The following is a 24,570-nucleotide window of genomic DNA, read 5'->3' on the forward strand; positions in this document are numbered from 1 at the left end:
TCGATTACCGCCACTCAGCAACAGTTACTATACTAGATGTTTATCAGATAGTGCTGTCGCAAAACTTAAGGAAAAGATTACTGTCGTTAAATTCAATACCAATACCTTCAGTAACAGAGGTTTCCCGTGCCGACTTTAACCTCTCCCGAATTGATTATTTTGTTGATAGCACCGTAGGCTCGCTACGAACAACGCTCGACTCTGTAGCTCCTCTTAAAAGAAGTTAAAAAAGCAAAGAAAGTTCGCTCCTTGGTATAACTGTCAAACCCGTAAGTTAAAACAAATATCGCGAAAATTTGAAAGGAATTGGCGATTAACCAAACTGGAAGAATCTCGTTTAATCTGGACAGACAGTCTCAAAACTTATAAGAGGGCCTCAATGCCAGAGCAAACTATTACTCAGCTCTAATAGAAGACAATAAGAACAACCCCAGGTTTCTTTTCAGCACTGTAGCCAGGCTGACTGAGAGTCAAAGCTCTATTGAGCCTTGTATTCCCTTAGCCCTTAGCAGTAATGATTTTATGAGCTTTTTTAATGACAAAATTCTAACTATTAGAGGCAAAATTCATGACCTCCTGCCCTCAGATAGTACCTATCTAACCTCAAACACAGCTGTAAAATCTAATATATATTTAGATTGCTTCTCCCCAATTTCTCTTCAAGAATTGACTGCAGTGATTTCTTCATCCAAATCATCAACGTGTCTCTTAGACCCCATCCCAACTAGGCTACTTAAGGAGGTCTTTCCTTTAGTTAACACTCATATATTAGATATGATCAATATATCCTTATTAACAGGCTATGTACCACAGTCTTTTAAGATAGCTGTAATTAAACCTCTACTAAAAAAGCCCACCCTGGATCCAGAGGTGTTAGCCAATTACAGACCAATATCTAATCTTCCCTTTATGTCAAAGATCCTTGAGAAAGTAGTCGCAGACCAGCTGTGTGATTTTCTCCAGGATAATAATTTATTTGAGGAATTTCAGTCAGGATTTAGAGTGCATCATAGCACTGAGACAGCTCTAGTTAAAATTACAAATGACCTTCTGATTGCCTCAGACAAAGGACTTGTCTCTGTACTTGTTTTATTAGATCTTAGTGCGGCGTTTGACACAATTGACCATCAAATTCTGCTGCAGAGACTGGATCACTTAATTGGCCAAAAAGGTTCAGCACTAAGCTGGTTTAAATCTTATTTATCTTATTTAATTTGTTGACGTTCGCAATGAACCATCCTTACGTACTAAAGTTTGTTTTGGAGTTCCGCAAGGTTCTGTGCTCGGACCAATCCTGTTTACACTATATATGCTTCCTTTAGGTAACATCATTAGAAATCACTCTATAAATTTCCATTGTTATGCGGATGATACACAGTTGTATTTATCAATGAAGCCAGAAGAAAGCAATCAATTAACTAAACTCCATAACTGCCTTAAAGACATAAAAACTTGGATGAACACCAATTTCCTGATGTTAAATTCAGACAAAACTGAAGTTATTGTTCTTGGCCCCAAACAACTCAGAGACTCTTTATCTGATGACATAGTTTCTCTAGATGGCATTGCTCTGGCCCCTGCCACTACCGTAAGAAACCTCGGAGTAACATTTGATCAAGATTTGTCTTTTAATTCTCATTTAAAGCAAACCTCACAGACTGCATTTTTTCATCTGCGTAATATTGCGAAAATTAGGCCTATCCTGACCCAAAAAGATGCAGAAAAATTGGTCCATGCTTTTGTTACCTCAAGGCTGGATTACTGTAACTCTCTATTATCTGGTAGCTCTAGTAAGTCCTTAAAAACTCTCCAGCTAATTCAGAATGCAGCAGCACTTGTACTAACAGGAACTAAGAAACATGGTCATATTTCTCCTGTTTTAGCTTCTCTGCACTGGCTTCCTGTAAAATCCAGAAATGAATTTAAAATCTTACTGTTAACTTATAAAGCTCTAAATGGTCAAGCTCCGTCATATCTTAGAGGGCTCATATTGCCATATTATCCCACCAGAACACTGCGCTCTGAGAATGCAGGGTTACTCGTGGTCCCTAAAGTCTCCAAAAGTAGATCAGGAGCCAGAGCCTTCAGCTATCAGGCTCCTCTCCTGTGGAATCATCTTCCTGTTACGGTCCGGGAGGCAGACACCGTCTCCACATTTAAGACTAGACTTAAGACTTTCCTCTTTGATAAAGCTTATAGTTAGGGCTGGCTCAGGCTTGCCCTGTACCAGCCCTTAGTTAGGCTGACTTAGGCCTAGTCTGCCGGAGGACCCCTCTATAATACACCGGGCCCCTTCTCTCTCTCTCTCTCTCTCTCTCGTATCCTATTACTGCATCTAGCTAACTCGGCCATTCTGGATGTCACTAACTCGGCTTCTTCTCCGGAGCCTTTGTGCTCCACTGTCTCTCAGATTAACTCATATCACAGCGGTGCCTGGACAGCGTGACGTGTGTGGTTGTGCTGCTACCATGGTCCCGCCAGATGCCTCCTGCTGCTGCTGCCATCATTAGTCATACTTCTTCTGTTATTATACACATATGATTATTGTCACACATGTATACTGCCAGGTATTAATACATACTTTCAACATATTGTACCGCAGTAACCAGAACTATAACTATAATATTATTACTTTCATTAATGTTGTTGTAAGATACTGTCATTACCTGCATCTCTCTCTCTCTCTCTCTGTGTCATATGGATTACTGTTAATTTATCATGTTGATCTGTTCTGTACGACATCTATTGCACGTCTGTCCGTCCTGGAAGAGGGATCCCTCCTCAGTTGCTCTTCCTGAGGTTTCTACCGTTTTTTTTTTCCCCGTTAAAGGGGTTTTTTTGGGGAGTTTTTCCTTATCCGCTGTGAGGGTCTTAAGGACAGAGGGATGTCGTATGCTGTAAAGCCCTGTGAGGCAAATTGTGATTTGTGATATTGGGCTTTATAAATAAAATTGATTGATTGATTGATTGAGTACATATTGATGTATCAATAATAATGTATGCTTCGTTATTTTGTTGTTGGTGCTTAGTCAAGTGTGATGCATTTTCATGTAGTTAAAAGGATCAATGCTATCATGCACTAGAATACTCCGCCATTTAAAAAAAAAAGACTAAAGCCTGACATCTTCAGACAATGTGTCATGAGACAGAGAGCTTTTAGTTACAAAATAACATTTTTCAAAAGTCACTATTTGCAAGATTGTTAGCTTCAAAAAGAAAAATTAAGTTTAACAGAAATAGATACAGTTGGCAATGACGTCACAGCTGGGGGATGGGGAAACCCGAGGGGGAAAACAATACCCCCCCTCCCATACTGCAAAAGCGCGGAATTTAATCTTGTTTTGCTAACGCTAACAAGTTGTCATGGCGTACTTTGAGTCTCTATTGCCTGCTGACAAGTATCGATATGTTAAAAAATTAAATACACTGGGATTGGATTGTTGTCCATATGTTTTAAAAGACTGGGCAAATGATCCGACTCAGTGGCCTGAAGTGTCATTTCCAGACATCTTCTGCTACTTAATCGAGTTACCTGGTAGTATATAGATATGATGAATTAAACTTAACATAATTTCAGTACCTGACATTAAAAAGACGAATTAATGTTCTCTTTCTCTCGTGTGCTCTTGGTCCCAAGGGAGGGTATACGGGGAGGTATATGCGATTAGCCTATGTTCACTGATATTCTGTGACGTTATGTCAGTAAATGTTTACTTGTTCATATAATTGAAAACCTGTTAAAGAAAGTCTTTAGAAAATAGACAAATTGATGAATTCCAGCACTTTATTATCATCATTGATTAATCATCAAATAAATTCATTCATCCATTCATTCATTCATGTGCTGTTACGCAGTGATTTTCAGAGCAGCCTCAAAAATTACAGGTCTCTGGAGGCTCATAATTTCTTCACAAGTGGCTTTGTCGGAGTTGTGCTCCATCACAAACTGTCATCATCAGACACCTTTCTGTTCCGATCTGATGTGAAGCCATCCTGGTGAGTGACAGACAAGCAGCATCGGACATGGGTACAGCGGGATGGTTCTGTTCTGGCCGCCCATTGCGACTGTATGGCAGAGTGAGTGTGTGTGTGTGTGTGTGTGTGTGAGTCAGAGAGAGAGAGAGAGAGAGAGAGAGAGAGAGAGAGAGAGAGAGGGGTGTGTGTGTGTGTGTGTGTGTGCGTGTGTGTGCTTGTGTGTGTGTGTGTGTGTGTGTGTGTGTGTGTGTGTGTGTGTGACAAGCTTGAACAGGAGAGTATTGTCTATATTGTAAATATTAAGTATATACGATTGTATTGCATTTGTTCGTAAATGTAGCAAGTAGTAACAAACTAGGTCGAATCAAATGTCAGGCTAGATAAGCAGGCAGCCCCTTACAGAAAAAAAAATGGCTCAATGGCTTTATTTGATAGGTCCAAATGCAGATGTTCGTTACCCAGCGAGTATATGCCGACTTCATCACTTGGACTCCTCAGACTTGCCTGATATTTAGGGTCACCAGAGATGATGAGTTCATCAGTGGTGCCATCAGTGTGATGCAAAGATTTTGGTCACAACACATTGTTCCTAAACTTCAGGAGCTGAGAGATGCACAGGTAAGTGGTCTGATTTCCTATCAGTATGTAAAAATTACAGTAAATAAGTCAGTGTGACTCTGAGTCATATTTATTTGTTACTGAATCATTTTGAATCATGTTTTAGACATTTAATTGAATACTTACTGAGAGAGTTGGGTGATATTTACAAACTCTAATATCATTATACAGTACATATATTCACAATATGAAATTAATGGAATGTGGTCTTGTACCCTGTTCTCAATATAATCCATAACATATGTACATGTTTCTGCTAAGGAGGCAGAGTACAGGCCTGCTGAAAAGCAGCGCAGAGAGTGGCATGTCAGGTGGCACAAGTGGTGGCATGGCAGGCAGCAGCATAGCAGGCAACAGAGACAGGCAGCAGAGGCAGGCTGCAGAGGCAGGGTGACAGGGTGTGCAGCAGCAGAGCAGCACTGAAAGAAATGAAATACCTCTGGAAAGACAATCAACAGGTGGAACAGTCAGAACACAAATGAGTTGTTACTCATCTCGCAACATATTTTGCCAGGAGGCCCAGATTATTAAATGATAGCACATTTATTTTATCCTTACATTCAAATTTAGTTGCTGTTGTACATAATACTGCCAGACATGTTCATTAATGCTACACAGACATGTACAATTCGGTCAATCATGGCCTCGTCTCTCTTCTGTCTCTCATCCCTCAATCTCTTCACCAGTTGCAGAGGAATAGGACCATCCAAAATATGGAACCAGCTCTTCAGAGCACCAATCACTCTCTCTTCAAAAAACAGATCACGTATTTGTTGTCAAAGTTCTTTTGTTACTTGTCTTACAATAAAACTATTACAACTGACATATCTGATTCCTCACACATTCATATACTGGAGAGCTGGCTGCTGACACAATATTTACCTATGTGAATTCTTTGAGGTCACACGAGAATTTGCCACATCCTCTGCTGACAGCTGTTTTCTTCTCCGCGTGAATGATGGCGTAATCAGTTGTACACCCAGAACAGTGAAGTCCTCTCTCAAGGTGAAGCCTCGGTGAGCAAGTATCTGAAATGAACAGCACAATTATACTGTGTTTTCATTGACAAATTAACATGGGGACTACAGGGAAACAATAAACACACTGATAAGAATCTGTTTAGGAAAAACAAAACAAGAAGAGTATACAAGGCATGGTTAAAATCTTACCTGATCTCCAGCGTGTAGGTATCTCTGAGACAAGAAATCAGAGTTCCTCACAATATGAACATCTGATGCTCTCCCACCCCAGCCTTTGGAGACATATGTGATGGCACCAGATGGATGACATGCAATAAAGTATTTGACTGTCGTCCAGTTTTTGTACTTAGAGTAGGTCATTGCTCTGTGAGAAAAGAAAAATATTTTTGTAATATTAATATGGGAATAGTTTACATGTATCTTTTCTTGTATACAGAGAAATAACTAGGTCAGTAAGGTTATTCTGACATCTGATGAAAAGCAAAAATGTCTGACCTAGTTTTCAGCTTCTTTGAATGTTGGATTCTGATCTCAAAGCAGTCGATGATAGATGTCAGTCTGGGGTATTGCAAAAGAACTTCAGCTGGTACTGTGTTCCTGATGCATTCTCTGTCAGGCCAAGCAATCAAAAATGAAATTTTTGCATACAGCAGATTGAGCCACCGGGAGAACACATCAAGAAAAGAACACATCAAGACTTGGCTGTGTGCCAAGTCAAGTATTCCACACATAAAGTCCGTTGAAGGGTTCTGCTGCAGTTTCACCAATGTTATGAAGAGCTCATCTTGTGTCGAATGTTTGGATTACTCATGGGGCTTTACAAACTGCACCAGGTACTGGTGCAAGGTGTCAAACAGTGTCCATGTCAGCCCAGTCATCAGCTTGCATTTGATGTCATTTTCTCTCACACTGTTTGCAAAAAGGTTTATTTTTTCCAGTTGTTGCACAGCTTCATCTCGCTCCTTCCTGCCCTCATCTCTCTCTCTCTCCTTAAGTTGAAAATCTCATTCTCTACACTCTGAGGAAGGCATGGAGCCTCTGGTGCTGTGGTTGCTGGTACTGGGGCGTCTGGTGGTGTCGTTTCTGGTACTGGGGCTGTGGGAACGTCACTGAGGACACTGCAAAAACTCAAAATCTTACCAAGAATATTTGTCTTATTTCTAGTCAAAATGTCTCATTTCTAGTCAAAAAAAAATCTCATTACACTTAAAATAAGACTCATCACCTAAAAAGTTACTTGTTTTTAGGCAATTTTCACTTGTTTCAAGTAAATTTTCACTTGAAATAAGTAGAAACATCTGTCAGTGGACCAAGTTTTTTTTGCTTGTAATAAGAAAAAAAATCTTGCTCCACTGACAGATTTTTCATTACACTTATTTTAAGTGTAATGAGATTTTTTTGACTAGAAATGAGACATTTTGACTAGAAATAAGACAAATATTCTTGGTAAGATTTTGAGTTTTTGCAGTGGACAGCCTGGTGACGTTCACTCTGCGTTCGGCGCTCCAGCCTTTGCAGACTGCGTCTTTCTGGCAGGGAAGAGTGAGGGTATGTAATATGGGTGGTCCTTTTCTTTATTTTTCAAGCCTAGGGAAAACAATTAAAAACATGGGAATAAGTAAGAGAGCTAAAGCATTTAATTTAAACTTGAGGAGACCTGGAGGCTACTGCCACTATTAGTTTGCCACTATTCTGAGGGGAATTAAAGATTATTTTTATTTTGTATCATTGCACACCTTCCCAATAATATTCATATTTGAGAATCTGTAATCAGAGAATCTGGACTTTTTTCTTCTCAAAAATGACTCAAAATGATAAATTAAACATCAAAACAGTTGGTGACTGATTCAAAAGTTGGCAATAAATCGATCAATCATCTAATTGTTGTTGGTCCAATATGACATGAGGTTCTTTTAGCTTTGCACAGAAACAGGCAATAGAAATGTCCTTCAGAGGGCTATATTTTATTTTATGCTTGGAGTACATTTCAGAGCCAGCACTTTTTTTTCTTTATTTTTACATATACCGTACTCAGTAAAGAACTTTAATCAGCACTTCTACTTTTACCAGACTTTTGTACACAAGTATCTGTACTTCTACTTAGGTACTGAATGTGTACTTTTTTACGTGTTGCGAGGAAATCTACACAAATTACAAATGTAGTACAAAGTTCACTAGTGTTTAAACAATTAATCTAATATTCCTGATACCCCTGACATAGTCTACGATTGTTTGGAAATGGTTAACATTACATTAAACTTACCTGAAATGAAGTGCTGACTGCAGACATACACGTTTTGTTGTTGGGTCCCATAATCTGCCAAACTCGTCCTCTCTTCTGATAGCTTGAAGCCATTTTGTCCTCCTTTGTGGTTCCGTTTTATTATTTGGTAAAATTTAACCTTTATTGGTGATTTTTTTGTTTATTTATGGTGCAAAAGGGCACACAGCAACTCTTCGGCATTGTGGCTAATGGCAGAGACTGGTTTGTTTTCCCCCTTGGCTCTAACTGGATGTGACGTTTGTGGACATTCCTGTCATTGCCGACTGTATCTATTGTTGCAACCCTCAAAATGCCTAGTGAGTGTGTCATATGATATAAATACAAAAAAAGTGCATTTTTTTTTTTGCAGCAGTCCAGGGGAAATAATCACCCCTACCGCCTGGGGCAAACTAAGTCACACAGACATAAATAGCCTACTGCAGGTGTTACATTTGCGTCCCATGTGCAAACAACAAAACAAGACAACAGTACAGTAGCAACAATTATACATATAAAATACTCACAACAAATGTTGCCTTAAGCTAATTTGAATAAATGAATTATGTGAAAGAATACTAATGCTAATAGGACTTGTGTGTCTTGAATCGAATGGTCAGTTGTTCTTCTGTTTTTGTGGATTTGTCCACAGCATCCCACCCATTTCCTGGCTAACGAGGACCCTGCTATTCCTGCAGCAGATACATTCAACTGTCCATGTTGTTCTTTCAGTACCAGTCTAAATTACTCTGCCCACTACCACCTCAGAAACCATTTAAATGGGGCAGTTCACCATAGAGGTATGGTCTGAATTTACTGTAGGTATTGTATTATTAAGATAAAACTCTATTTTGAGAAAATGTTATATTGAATGTTGAAAATAAAGTGGGGCCTCAAATAAGTACTGTTTTTATTTTATTATTCTTCTTCTTATTATTATTATTTAATTTACCCACAGGCTATGCAGGAAAAGGAAAACAAGGGGAGCTGCAGGGAATCTATTCGGAGAACTCTCACCCAGGCCTCTGCTCAAAGTTCTGCCAGATGTGTGCAGGGCTTTGTGAGTAAATGAGCCATGGATTGGTCTGTGAGTATTTTTCTCTCGATACAATGTTTAAAGCTCTTATTCTTTGTTTTTATTTTTTAGTACTTTTCTTTTTAATGACTTTGAAGACAGAATGACTAAAAACTACATAAAGTTGACACTATTTGAATGCTTGGGGGTTGCCAACAAGCCATCAATTATATTCTCAACAAATATATATTGTTCTTCCATTCTATTCATCCAGATTGAGTACATGCCCTCATGACTAAATAAATAACTTTATTTATCACTGACAAACATTCTACTTTTGTTTCCAAGTTGAGTGAAATGTTATGTTTTTCTTCTAGGAATCACAGAGAAGTTGGGTTCGTGTTCTCTACATTTTTTACCTTTGTTATTTGTCAGAATAAATTGTTGAAATTAAACAAATTATTCTTGAGTGGTGGTGGTGCTGCCCATGGTGCTGGTGGGAGCATGAGAGGCCAGACAATAGGATTCTCCACCTACCATGTGACAGGTGATGTGCACGACGTCAACGAGGTTCCAGTTTTTTTGTCCCAGTCAATTTTTTTTCCTGACCTACTGCTGACTATTTTTTCCTTTGGTACTCATTTGCATTAGAGTGTCAAAATACACTCCACACAAACAGACACATACAGTACAGATAGGCAACTGAGGGCTACAGTATGATACATCAAGACATGAAACACAGCATGGGTGAGAAATAATAGGTCAGAAATATAATTTTTAAAAAAGGTAAAAAAAAAAAAAATGGTGAAGTACTGGATGTCCTCGATAGAAATGTAATTGTAGAGACAGTGCTTGTTAGGAGGTACAATAGTCAGGCAATGTACTAAGTTATGTTAGTTATGTTAGTAACAATTTGAGTAATTAAAATAGTTGACATAGTTGCTAATACAACAAATATAAATGTTAATTTAAATCAGTTATGTTCATTGAATGTTTATCATCTTCAAGATAGCCTTCAGTCAAAAAGTATGGAATTGTTGCCATAGTGAAATAATGTGCCCTCACATCAATAATCAATCAATCAATCAATCAATCAATCAATCAATCAATCAATCAATCAATCAATCAATCAATTTTATTTATGAAGCCCAATATCACAAATCACAATTTGCCTCACAGGGCTTTACAGCATATGACATCCCTCTGTCCTTTGGACCCTCACAGCGGATAAGGAAAAACTCCCCAAAAAAACCCTTTAACAGGGGAAAAAACGGTAGAAACCTCAGGAAGAGCAACTGAGGAGGGATCCCTCTTCCAGGGCGGACAGACGAGCAATAGATGTCGTACAGAACAGATCAACGTGATAAATTAACAGCAATCCGTATGACACAATGAGACACAGAGAGAGACAGAGACAGAGACAGAGAGAGATGCAGGACAGACGGTAATGACAGTAGATTACAACAACATTAATGAAAGTAATAATATTATAATTAATAATAATATATTAATATCTGATAGTATACATGTGTGACAATAATCATATGTGTATAATAACAGTAGAAGTATGACTAATGATAACAGCAGCAGGGGGCATCTGGCAGGACCATGGCAGCAGCACAACCACACACGTCACACTATCCAGGCACCGCTGCAATACGAGTTAACCTGAGAGACAGTGGAGCACAAAGGCTCTGGAGAAGAAGCCGAGTTAGTGACATGCAGAATGGCCGAGTTAGCAAGATGCAGTAATAGGACACGAGAGAGAGAGAGAGAGAGAGAGAGAGAGAGAGAGAAGGAGAGAAGGTGCCTGGTGTATTATAGGGGGGTCCTCCGGCAGACTAGGCCTAAGTCTGCCTAACTAAGGGCTGGTGCAGGGCAAGCCTGAGCCAGCCCTAACTATAAGCTTTATCAAAGAGGAAAGTCTTAAGTCTAGTCTTAAATGTGGAGACGGTGTCTGCCTCCTGGGCCGCAACAGGAAGATGATTCCACAGGAGAGGAGCCTGATAGCTGAAGGCTCTGGCTCCTGATCTACTTTTGGAGACTTTAGGGACCACGAGTAACCCTGCATTCTCAGAGCGCAGTGTTCTGGTGGGATAATATGGCAATATGAGCCCTCTAAGATATGACGGAGCTTGACCATTTAGAGCTTTATAAGTTAACAGTAAGATTTTAAATTCATTTCTGGATTTTACAGGAAGCCAGTGCAGAGAAGCTAAAACAGGAGAAATATGACCATGTTTCTTAGTTCCTGTTAGTACAAGTGCTGCTGCATTCTGAATTAGCTGGAGAGTTTTTAAGGACTTACTAGAGCTACCAGATAATAGAGAGTTACAGTAATCCAGCCTTGAGGTAACAAAAGCGTGGACCAATTTTTCTGCATCTTTTTGGGTCAGGATAGGCCTAATTTTCGCAATATTACGCAGATGAAAAAATGCAGTCTGTGAGGTTTGTTTTAAATGAGAATTAAAAGACAAATCTTGATCAAATGTTACTCCGAGGTTTCTTACGATACGATCAGATAAAGAGTCTCTGAGTTGTTTGTGGCCAAGAACAATAACTTCAGTTTTGTCTGAATTTAACATCAGGAAATTGGTGCTCATCCAGGTTTTTATGTCTTTAAGGCAATTATGAAGTTTTGTTAATTGATTACTTTCTTCTGGCTTCATCGATAAATACAACTGTGTATCATCCACATAACAATAGAAATTTACAGAGTGATTTCTAATGATGTTACCTAAAGGAATCATATATAGAGTAAATAGGATTGGTCCGAGCACAGAACCTTGCGGAACTCCAAAACAAACTTTAGTACGTAAGGATGACTCATTATGAACGTGAACAAACTGAAAACGATCAGATAAATAAGATTTAAACCAGCTTAGTGCTGAACCTTTTTGGCCAATTAAGTGTTGGTGAGGTTTGTGGGCCGTTACCTGCCACAAAGAGAGAAATGTGAACGGCTCGTTTCTCCTCTGACACATCACATACCTGTGTGCCGCCATGGCTCGGCTGTTCAGGTATTTCTGGGTAGTCATGAAATCAACAAAGAGGAAATTATTGGACCTGGAGCCGGACTTCTCCGTCGCCGGTAAGCCCTAATCTTGCGCCGTATTTGACAGGAATACGGCATCTATGACTCGTGTTCAACCCACAACTGGCAGGATTCGCCTTTCATTTCTGCTGCTGGTTGAAATCTGTACTCGCACAGCGTGCTCCTGAATGATTTGTTTTGCTTGCACAAAGCTATTTTTAGTCGCAAATGCGTTATTGGACGGCGCATGGACACTCACCCTCTTGCGATTGGATTTGAACTTATTCCGCAGTAGTGGTACCATGAGTACTACGGTACTCCAACAATGCTAGCGTGGGTGGCAACCAATCATGCAGGACATGGTCTCAATTTGCGTGATGCGTGAAAAGAGACAGAAATGCTGTGCAGTCCTGCACAATGCGGTAAGTCTGGTCACCCTACTTGCCACTCGCAAGCAGCAGCTAGTAGGGGGCCCCATTAGGGGGGATTCCAACGTGTTGTCGTTGTAGCAGTGTCTATAGGGGTTCCATCATATTGTCATTAATATGGACCAATGTCAGTCGTCTCTGGGGGCCCCCTTCCAGCTCGGGGCCCTAGGCAATTGCCTAGTTTGCCTGTCTGGTTGCGAGGGCCCTGAATGGGTGCTTGTATTTTTCATACTCATTCATTCATTCATCTTCTAACCGCTTCATCCTCTTGAGGGTCGCAGGGGGGCTGGAGCCTATCCCAGCTGACATCAGGCGAGAGGCAGGGTACACCCTGGACAGGTTGCCAGACTATCGCAGGGCTGACACATAGAGACAAACAACCATTCACACTCACATTCACACCTACGGACAATTTAGAGTTATCAATTAACCTAGTCCCCAATCTGCATGTCTTTGGACTGTGGGAGGAAGCCGGAGTGCCCGGAGAGAACCCACGCTGACACGGGAGAACATGCAAACTTCGCACAGAAGGGCTCCCACGCCCGGGATCGAACCGGCAACCCTCTTGCTGTGAGGCGAGAGTGCTAACCACCACACCACCGTGCCGCCCCATTTTTCATACTATTTTTACTTTTTTTTTTCTATTTTTTTTTTTTGCCTAATGTCTTTCCTATAGGAAAATCTTCAAATCATCTTCAACACACTCCACTTGGAAGTGCTACTGTTTCAGCATACTTTCAGCTAGAAACTTAATTTAAACTTTAAACAGGTCCCAACAACTTCAGCTATTCAACTATAATTCAGCTCTTTGATATCTTCTACTGTTTTTGACTTATCGCAGGTTACGTTTTAAGCTGTTTTCAGACATTTTCTGAGTTTATAATGGGTGTGTTGCGCAGCTTACAGTAGGGGACATCACTGCTGACATCACACACTCTAGATCTTTCTGCTTCTCTCCTTCAGCAGAATTTTCTGATGAAAACCCTTCTGCAGCCAGCAATTTCCACTCTACAGACACAATATGTACATGAAAATGTAGGCATTTTTGTCCTCTTTCAGCTGATGTGCTCATTTAAGCAGTGAGTGAGTGAGCAGTGACTTACACTTTTTAAAATTTTCTGCCTCAAGCAACAAGAGGTCCCTTCTCTCTCCCATTGGCTGTAATGTTATTTTCTCTCATCAAGTCTGAGCAAAACACAAATGTCGAGACTTTCTTAAAACTGCCATTTCTCAGTTATTTTTAACTTTATCTACACAAATGAATATGTTTGTGTTCAGCAGCTCCTTGGGGTGCTCTTGGTCAAGAGATTTTAACAATAGAACCTAAGACTTTGGTACTACACTGTGTTTTTCAAGTGGTGGTTCTGTGCTCTAACCAGTGTTCTGATTATGACACACTCACAGGTGCCCCTCATTAATCACCATGGCAACAGTGTGCATGTGTGTGTGTGTGTGTGTGTGTGTGTGTGTGTGTGTGTGTGTGTATAAACATCCTTTATCAGGTGATTCTGATGAGCTGATCAGACCTCCTTTGCTTCCTGCCTGTCTCTGCCTACTACAGAAACAAGCAACTACAACCACATGACATTTCTGCTATTACGATTCATATTTCTACTATTTATACTTTTTATGATGTTAAGCTTTTTTCAGCAATTTATTTTTATGGAGAAAATTTTCAAAATCCTTTTCAACCCACTCCACTTTTAAATGCTACTGCTTCTGCATAGTTTCAGCTACATGTAATCTTTAAACAGGTCACAAGAACTTCAACTTTTAAGCTATAATTCAGCTCTTTGATATCTTTTACTGTTTTAAAATATAATTGCAGTTAAAGTTTTATGTTTTTTTCAGACATTTTCTGAGTTTATAATGGGTATGTATTGCGTTGCTTACAGTAGGTGACATCACTGATGAAATCACACACTCTAGATCAGTGGTAGTAGTTCTGCTTCTACTGGGGTGTTGGCGGTTTAGTGGATAGAGCCGGTGCCCCATATGAAAGGCTATTCCCGCAGTGGCCCAGGTTCGACCCCAGCCTGTGGCTCTTGGCTGCATGTCGTTCCCTCTCTCTCATGCTTAGCTTTCCTATCAATTAAAGGCAAAAATGCCCCAAAAAAAATATCTTAAAAAAAAAAAAAAGTATGACTTCTCCTGTACATTTTTTTGAATTATCACTCCTTCTACATACTTTCAGCTACAAAAAACATTCAAATGTCAAAACATTCAGCTCTGTGAGGATTTTCAGATGCTTGTGGCAATTTATTTGATATTTCTGCACTTCCAGCATTTTGTTTTATTTCAGCATCCACATGCATGTTCCACAGGAAATGCATTTTCTAGTTTGTCATTATTGTCCTCTCAGCCTGTAAGTTACATATACAGTCAGAAGTGTTGGCATGTAGTGGAGCTCCCTGTGGTAACGTGTGATCCACTCAGATTAACTTGTGATACTGTCATCGATCGTGTTTTACATCAAAGTCCACAGACCTTAACTTTGCTCAACGAATGATATTCTACACAATTCATTAAAACTCATTCATACACATTTGACATGACTGTGATCTCTAATTTTAAAGCGATTTAATCGCACAGGTACGCACAGGTGTAGGAAACGAGAATTATCAGTGGCACGGAATAATGTCAGTATTGTATAGAATTATATTGTATGACTACCTGCTCACATTTTGAATGCATTCAGGTTTTATTATTGTGAAGGGTTTACTGAATGTCACAGGGGATCGTGCTCTCTTGGTTCTCGTCTTGGCTTGATATCTCCGTGGCTCAATGTTACTTTGGATGGCAACCGTTGAAACATTGATTCATTACTATAATGAATGTCCAGCAAACTGTCCCTATCATAATGTTTGTTAAATGACTATAATAGAGATGTGAAGCAATAAAAATGTTTATTTCCTGGTTAACTGACAACGGGTTCTCAAAGGCCATGCCTACCACACATCTGTCTCTGTCACCAGTTAATTCAGCCACCAGTTAATCCAGCACACCAGCAAATGTGGCATGCTGTCTAGCTGATCACACGCAACTTGCGGCTCAAAAGTATGCCTCTTTTCATGTCTTGACCATAATTCACATATATATTATGAGTATGATTTGCACTTCTCAATTGAGGAACGGGGTAGCATGGTGATGGCTGCTGGGTGGTTTAGCTCCACTGTATTTGTCTGAGGTAAAGCAGTGTAACTGACTAGGTGTCTGTCTTGCCCATTTTTGTGAAGATTTGAAGTTAATATTGTGTTTTTTGCTTTTATTAGGAGGAGCTCTGTTGCCACTGCTGTTTTTGTACCTTATTTTTTGTATAATTTATTCATGATTACCAATGGTTATTTTCTGTAATTTGTATTTGATTTTGTTTATTCCTTCACTGAGAAACTTCCTTTTTGGTCTCATTTTTGTTTTTTGTTAATTTGTTTAGCTGCCGTGAATGTAAATAGTGGCCACACTGTAGTGGTGAATCAGGGCATTTTTTTTTATCTCTTTGCTAAACCAACTGTCATGTGAAATTTTGTATTGTTGGCTTTCTTGCTGCTAGCAGGCTGGTTGGGTTGCAAGGCCCTTTAGGTGGTAGGTTATTGAGTGGAGGCATCACCTTTTCCTCCAGTTTTCTTTGCATGTCCCCTGCTGTGTTTCTAACCTGTGTGTCATCCCTTCTGACAGTGAGTGTGAGTTTATGCATTTTTACGGCATGCTTTTTTGCTGTGCCTCGTGTGCCTTTGTCAATGCTGCTAGCACTGAAGTGTGAGCAGTTGCATGACACACTCTGGTGGTGAAACACCCTCACACTCTCCCCTCCCTCCCCTTAACCTATGGGTTTCTTTGGGACCCTTCCCCCAGTACTGGTAATGTTATCCCTGCTACCATTTTTAGAATTATAAGATTTATTGGTAACACTTTACTTGACGAGATCTACATAAGAGTGACATGACACTGTCATAACTATGACATGACACGGTCATGAACCTGTCATGAACATTATGTAAATGTCATAAACGTTTATGACTGCTGTCATTAAGTGTCATTCGGTTTTTGTAATGACAAGTTGACATTGTTTGGGTTGTCTTGATTATGACAACTTGACATTAATCAAAGTGACATTACCAGAAGTTGACATTAAATTTGTTTGGGATGTCCTCATAATGACAAGTTGACATTAAGCAGGATGACATTACCAGAAGATGTCTTTATGTTAATGTCAAGTTGTCATGATAACGACATCCCAGGACATCCCAAACAAATGTGTATATATTGAGAGTATATTCTCTAGGCAAAATTCCCATGGTGGTGTTGTCGGGTTGTCGGCTATATAATGTATTTTATGTTTGCTATACATTTGCCTTCTGCTTTGTATATTGCACACTTTATATCTAGTTTTGCAACTGCTGCAAAGCAGTTTCCCTTGGATAAATAAAGTTCTATCTTATCTTATCTTATCTTATCTTATCTTATCTTATCTTATCTAGCTAACCTCTTGCTGAAGTTAACTAGCTTAGCAGAGTATCAGTAGGCTAACTGTGATCTCAGCTTCTGACTTCAGAGGAGATTGCACAACATAAAACCTGAAGCTTAAAACACATTTCGATGTATTATATCGTAGATTTATTTATCATATTGATTTCTCCCATGGGTATCATAGAGGGGAAAAGTGGGACTCATTAGGGCCTTAAATGGGAGAGGCCCTTGAGAAGCCTGGAGCAAAACGTTTGGTTTTGTTTGCAATTTTGTATTTAAATCAGTGGCATGGCCCATGACTAAATTAAAATTGGCTGAATAAATTGGTTGACTGACTGAACTTTATATAAGAAATACAGTGGCAGCTCTCTGAGGCCCCCTCACCCCTGAAGGCCCTGACACACTGGTGTGTGTCTGTTGTCTTTGTCGGTCCAGTGTGTCTCACACTGTCACCCCTCATTGGCCCTGCTGGCTTTTCCTGGCCAATTCAGTATGTTGAATCAGTGACGGCGCAGCCCGTTGGTGAATGAAATCACTATGATTGGTGGTTCAGCTCAGCACATGAGAAGGCAAGGCAAGGCAAGGCAAGTTTATTTGTAGAGCACAATTCGTACACAAAGTAATTCAAAGTGCTTTACAGAACAAGAAAATGCATTAAAATCACAATACAAAATAAAAACATAAATAATCATTATAAAATGAACTTTAAAAGAGAAGAGTGCAGATAAGATAAGATCCTTTCAGTCATATGCACAGTGAAATAGAGCTGTTTTGAGCCTAGATTTGAACATTGTCAGAGTAGAGGCCTGTCTCACATCTTCAGAAAGACTGTTCCAGATTTTAGCTGCATAAAACTGGAATCCTGATTCCCCATGTTTAGTCCTGACTCTGGGCACCAGCAGGAGGCCAGTCCCTGAGGTCCTCAGAGTCCGAGATGGTTCATATGGCACTAACATGTCAGAGATGTACTTTGGTGCTAGGCCGTGGAGAGACTTGTACACAAGCAGAGCTGCTTTAAAGTCTATTCTCTGAGCCACAGGAAGCCAGTGTAGAGACCTGAGCACAGGACTAATGTGCTCGTACTTCCTGGTTTTGGTCAGGACCCGAGCAGCAGCATTCTGGATGTACTGCAACTGTCTTACGGCCCGTTTGGAGAGGCCAGTGAGCAGGCCGTTACAGTAGTCTAACCTACTAGAGACAAATGCATGGATAAGTCTCTCCAAGTCAGGCTTAGACACTATACCTTTGATTTTGGCAATGTTTTTTAGATGGTAAAAGCTGCTGATGTTATTGATTTGATGTGGCTGTTAAAGTTCAAGTCTGAGTCCATTATGACCCTGAGATTTCTAACCTGATTTGTAGGTTTTAGAGAGAGAGACTGGAGGTGACTGCTGACACTTTCTCTTTGTTTCAGTGGACCAAATACGATGACTTCAGTCTTGTCTGAATTTAGCTGGAGAAAGTTGTTTTGCATCCACACACTGACCTGTTGGATGCAGTGACAGAGTGAATCCACTGGTCCATATTCACCTGCTGTCAGTGAGACACAGATCTGAGTGTCGTCTGCATAATTGTGGTAGGACACATTATTACTTTGTATTAACTGGCCTAAAGGCAGCATGTAGAGATTGAACAGAAGGGGTCCCAGGATTGACCCTTGGGGCACCCCACAGGTCAAGGCCATGTGGTCTGAGACACAGTTACCAATTTCAACAAAGTACTTCCTGTCTTCTAGATAGGACTTCAACCAATTTAGGGCAGTGCCAGAGATGCCCACCCAGTCCTCTAGTCTCTGTGAAAGGATCTCATGATCGACACTGTCAAAAGCAGCACTCAGATCTAGCAGGACTAAAACTGAGACTTTGCCTGCGTCAGTGTTGAGGCGGATGTCATTTATCACCTTAATAAGAGCGGTCTCAGTGCTGTGATGGGGTCTAAAACCTGACTGGAAAACATCAAAGGACTTGTCCTTTAGGAGAAAGTCAGTAAGCTGTTGGTAAACAACTTTCTCAAGGACTTTGCCTAAAAACGGCAGATCTGAAATGGGCCAGTAGTTGTTCAGTACTGTGGCATCAAGACTGCTCTTCTTTAGGAGAGGCTTTATGACTGCAGTTTTCAAGGCCTTTGGGAATGTTCCAGATTGTAGTGACATGTTAACTATGTGAGCGAGTGGTGGTAACAAACTGCTCAGCACAGACTTTAGAAATCTAGTGGGTAATACATCGAGGCAGCATGTAGACGAACTCAGACTGGTGATGATCTCTTGGACAGTTTTGTCAGTTACAGGTGCAAAATGAGTCAGCTCTAAGTGTCTAGGTGGCTGCAGGGTTGTTATTGGTGTTGTGGAATTGATGGCATTTTTAATGGTCTGAACCTTGTCGCAAAAGAATACTGCAAACTCATTACACTTAGATGTGGAGATCAGTTCCAACGGCAGTTGAGCTGGAGAGTTTGTTAATCTGTTCACTGTTGCAAATAAGACACGTGAGTTGTTACTGCAGTTTCCAATAATTTCCGAAAAGTACCTCTCCCTTGTTCTGCGTAACATCCGGTTGAACACGTACAACTTTTCTTTATAAATTTCATAATAAACACGAAGCTTCGACTTGCGCCATTTCTGCTCGGCCCTCCGGCACTCCCTTTTCTGTGCCCTGACCGAGTCGTCATTCCTCCATGGCGCCTTCTGCTTATTTTTAACCATTTTAACCTTCACAGGGGCAATGGTGTCCAGAACATTCAAAACACTCAAAGTAATAGAATTCAACAAATCATCAACATTAGAACATGAGGCATTTTCAAAGTTTATCATTTCCATGAACAGAGCACCTGTACTGTTATTTATGTGTCTCCTCCGAACAACTGCAGGACCAGCCGGTGGTTTGGGAGAAACAGACAGGTCAAAGAAGACACAGAAATGATCAGACAGAGCAACATCAACCACACTGACGTTTGAAATATTAACCCCCTTTGTAATGAGCAGGTCCAGAGTGTGCTGCGCTCTGCTGTGTGTGGGCTCACACACATGTTGAGTCAGGCCAAAGGTTTCAAGGACAGCACTGAGCTCTTTAGCATTTCTGTCACAGACATTATCCACATGTACATTAAAATCACCTGTAATGACCAAACCATCAACGTCTGTGCATACAATGGAAAGCATCCTGGTAAAATCATCAATAAAACTTTGACGGTGCTGGGGAGGCTTGTATATGACTACATAGAGTATGGACGGAGATTGTTTTAGCTCCATTTTAAAGGATACATACTCAAATGATGAAAACACCCCAAATGACAACCTGTGCATAACCATATGATATGAAGTATTGCACAGACACCTCCACCCTTTTTGTTTTCTCGTGTTTCAGATTCAAGTTTGTAGTTGGGTGGAGCTGATTCTGTTAGAACAGCATTACCTGTGTTTTTGTCAAGCCATGTTTCAGTTAAAAACATAAAATCAAGATTATACGAAGAGATCAAATTATTAATTAAAAATGATTTGTTAGACAAGGATCTGACATTAAGCACAGCAAGTTTCAGATTAGTTTCAGTAGGACTGGACATTATCTGTTTACACAGGATAGGGATTAAATTTCTCTGATTGGACAGTCTAACTGTCCTTCTGTAATCTGGTCTATGTGGTGTGGCTGTAGATATAGCACTAGGGGAGAATATTGTCTCACAGGGCCCCAGCTTGATATTACCTTTATCATGGCTGTAAGTCCTGGGACAGCAGAGGCCCTGTGCATCCTAGCTCTTAGGGATACCAGCTCTGGGGGCAGGCAGGGGGGGGCGAGCAGGGGAAAGTTTGGGTGATGGACCAGATGAAAACCAAGGGGCACGAGCTGGGGGAGCTTTAGTTTGTGAAGCAGGAGAGTTGAAGCTCCTGTGTGACTTGAGGGGCACAGTTTTATACAGGGAAGAGTTCAGCATAGTTGGTGATAGAAGTCTTGACCTTGCTATATTAGGGGTGAGGGGAACCATCTTAATCCCTGATTTGATCAGGCTTTCAAGATGGTTGGGAAGGCCCATGGGGGAAGGTGGGGATGAAAAGGAGAGGGACAAGTGTCTAGAGGGGGGTAGATGTGGCAGGGGGGACCCAGGGCTGGTCGGGGCGTAGAGGAGGTGCTGGGGGTGCTGGCGGGTCTTCTGCTGGGGCCGTCACAGGCGAGTCGAGGGCGGGTGAGGAGGGCCCGGGGGGAGGTGAAACCGATGGCGGGCCTGAATCCTTCACTGGGGGCAGTGGAGGCTGTTGTGGTGCTGGAGCTGAATCCTTCGCTGGGGGCGGTGGGGGCTGTTGTGGTGCTGGAGCTGAATCCTTTACTGGGGGCGGTGGAGGCTGTTGTGGTGCAGCTGGTGCTGAAACACTGGCTTGGTCTCTGGCTTCTGCGACAGAGATGCTTCTCTCGTTCCTCTTTTCTCTCACTGGTCGCTCAGGACCCTGTCCCGGCCCATTCTGATGCCTCAGAGCGTGGAGGAGGTGTTCCGTCAGCACTCTCCTCCCACCTCTGCACAGGTGTGGGCCCTTTCACTTGAACAGGTCCTCGTTTCCAGAACAGATAAAAGTTCTCAATGTAGTGCAATCCTCTGTGCGCACACTCTTTGGACAGCCATGTGTTCAGCTGAAGCAGCCGGCTGAACTTGTTTATCTTCCTGTCTATGTTTGGAAGAGGTCCACTAATGAATGCCTTGACCTCCACTTTATCAAGCTCCTTGAAGAACTTAGTGAAATCCCTTTTCAAGACTTCAGTCTGTTCCTTTCTGATGTCCACTGCACCCACGTGCACGATCAGCTGTTTGACTCCTCGGTGTGTAGACAAAACTTTTGGGAGGAGTGTTGTTATCTCAGAGACAGTGGCACTGGGACAGCAGCACGTTTGAACTCTTCCGTGGTTTATGCCACTGATAGCACCGTTTCCTATCAGCAGCGTATCTCTGACCTTGACGTTTGGTCCAGATTGTCTGTTTGCCTGCTGTCTTTTGCCGACTTTATGGCTCCAGTTTCGTGAAGATAATCCATTTTCTCTTTGTTCGTTAGAAACATTAAATTCATTCTCTGACAGTGGCAAAAATCTGTTTGTAAGCTGTATTTTGGGTGATGTTACGCAGGTATTAACATTGTCTCTCATCACTTTGTGCTGCTTTGGCTTAGCACCAAGTTCTCTCCAGGATGAGGCATTTTGGTCTTTACAGAGTTTTGGAAAAGACATAGTATCACTCAGGTTTAAAATGAAAGTAGCAGGTTTTTCACCCTTTTTACTGAAAGTAACTGTGGGCTTCTTACCACCGGATGTCACTGGGAGCGTCTTGTGAAGTCCTTTTTCAGATTCTAAAGCAAAAATCCGTGCTTGTAGCTCATTAATTTCTTGTTGATATCTCCGACAGCGTTCACAGAAGGAATTTGTTTGGTTTCTTCCCCCGGACATGCTGCTGGCTCGTCAGATCGGTTAAAAATGTTCTTCAGAGTCTTGGTTTACTTAAAATAATTCATGAAATGCTGGATATAGAGATTTTCCAGGATTTGTAGAAGGAGTAAAATGATTAAAAAGCAGAGTAAAGAAGGAAGCAGGCTGGAGCAAGCAGGAAAGCGTCTGCACTCTTCAGAAGCAGGAAGCAGATCCTGCAGAAGAGAAGCAGAAGAGAAACAGCAGCGAGTAAAGTAAACAAAGAGCTAGAGTCAAGAGGGAGTGAGACCAAAACAAACTCATTACATAAGGTCATTTTTCTTTAGCCATTGAACTCTTATGCAGAAATGTTTCCTGATGGTTTGTGTTATTGTTCATTGGCACGTAGTAAATATGCTCTGTTCTTTCAACATTGGATTGTGTTGTTGTTGTGCTAACTGGCTAACTAGCATCAAGACAGTCTTCCCATTTCCCTTTTTTTCCGCCATATGCTGGTGTGAAGTTATTTCCTCTTATGCAGAACATACATGCTGGTTGGCCATTGGCTGTAGTCTCTGTGGCATGTTCATGTGCAACTTTCTGGCCAAGACACGGCAATGACTTGAGGTGATGCAACAGTCAGCTTTCATTGCACCTATTTCATTTAAGTCGGTTTGGTGGGTCTGGGCTATTAAAGGCACAAAATGGCTAAAGCCTTGTTCACATTACACGACTGCCCGACCAATCTTGAGTCACAGAGATCTTTTCAGTGTTCATACCTGGCGACGTGTGTTTCTGTCATCGGGAGTCTCACCAACTGCGTTACGGCCTGTGTGTGTAAACCACAAGATTTCACTACCGAGCCCTCGCCGACAGAGCTCCAGATAACATGGTGACATCACCAAACTACGTTTTGTCACAAGTGACCAAAACCAGGATATTATGAAGTTCCCCAGCGCTACTTGTCAACATGGATGTCCGACAGCTTGGAGCTCTGCAGGTCGTTTGTGCCCCGCTCTGCACTGAGAAGAAACAGGAAAAGAAGAAAGGGATTTGGGTAAAGGAAAGGGTCGCTGCACGCAGATTGCGCGGGATGTCAACTCTGCAGAGAGAGTTGGAGGTGAGTTCTATGAATGAAACTCGGTTGCCACTGTGCCGCTAGCCTATTAGCTTGCATCGTACTGTCTATATAGTCTATGCATATATTCTGATCCAGATTATTGTATCTTTCATAGCTGAATGATCGAACAGGTTTTCGGGAAATGCTACAGATGACAGCGGAGGACTTTGATTTCTTGCTGGGGTGGGTAGAGCCGTACATCACAAGGAAAGACACCAGATTTAGGCTTGCCATATCCCCTGGAGAACGTCTGTCCTTGACCCTGCGCTATCTGGCTACAGGTGGGTTATTTAAATTGTTTGGAAGTAAGATAAATAAAATTAGTTCTGCCTCCAGAGCCTGGGTCCAAACATAACGCGCACTACGTGCTCCTGTGGACGCCACTATTGTTGTTGTTACTTGCCGGCTTGTCCTCCTCATATTCATTCCGTCCTCCTGCAAGCTGACGTGGGACGTATCCCGCCTCTCATTGGCTGATGCTCTTTGTCAGTCGTGACACACCTCTCCAGTTTTCTAGCATGCCAGATATCCAGTCCCAGTCTCAGACGAGGGGGCGACTGGCTCGAAGGCTTTTTCACACCTGAGGGCAGTCTATCTACCGACTCACCTCCTACCCAATGTGGCTCTCAAGATCCTCTGCAATGTCAAAATCGCGGTGAAAATCTAAAACTAGACTTTAGTCTGACCCTGCACTTAGATTTACCTGTAAAAGCAGCTAAAGTAGAGGAAGTGATTGCTTATGCTGCTGGCGCACCAGCATAAACTGTCATGTCTTTCCCCAAGAGAGAAAAATTGGGGTTCCACAAAAAAGGAAAGGAAAGGGAAAAAAGGAATGTGAAAAACAGCTTGTCGTTAGAATTAGAAATAAACATCATCGTCTGGCTTTACATTTGTACAGGGAGCAAACACTGCGCTCTCAGGTAAGAGTCTAGAGTTTGTTTGACCCATCCAGCAGCCCTCCTGCCTGCCCTATGTGGACTTTGCAGCTACCTATATTATGTCATTACTGGCAGCGTTTCAAACTGACACTGTCCTGTGGTGTATCATAAGACTGCGAGAGGTTCCATCCGGCTGTTTTACAAACTGACGCCGCCTGGCAATGTATCATACAACCACAAAAGGTGGCTTTTAGTGTTGGTGTATGATGCAGAAATCATTGACAAAGTAGCGATATTTGATGACTTCAGAATGCTACATATTATATTTCTTAGCCCAAGTACAGTTAATCAATATTTGGAGTGTTAGAGAAGCCTGTATATTGCCTGCTTTTGAATAATACAGAAGGAGAAATGCAT

The 24,570-nt window shown here is 41.4% G+C and overlaps 1 long non-coding RNA gene across 1 annotated transcript; it reads right to left on the reverse strand.

The window, feature by feature from the left end:
* Window positions 1-4,339: 4,339 nt before the first annotated feature.
* On the reverse strand, window positions 4,340-6,911 carry LOC125890292 (uncharacterized). The gene is made up of 4 exons (XR_007449532.1): window positions 6,069-6,911; window positions 5,763-5,937; window positions 5,476-5,621; window positions 4,340-5,341 (listed from the first exon to the last, which is right to left on the reverse strand). It is a non-coding gene; the product is annotated as an uncharacterized LOC125890292 (long non-coding RNA).
* Between the last annotated feature and the right edge of the window lie 17,659 nt (window positions 6,912-24,570).

Source organism: Epinephelus fuscoguttatus, linkage group LG6 (assembly GCF_011397635.1).
Source record: "Epinephelus fuscoguttatus linkage group LG6, E.fuscoguttatus.final_Chr_v1".
Taxonomy (NCBI): Eukaryota; Metazoa; Chordata; class Actinopteri; order Perciformes; family Serranidae; genus Epinephelus; species Epinephelus fuscoguttatus.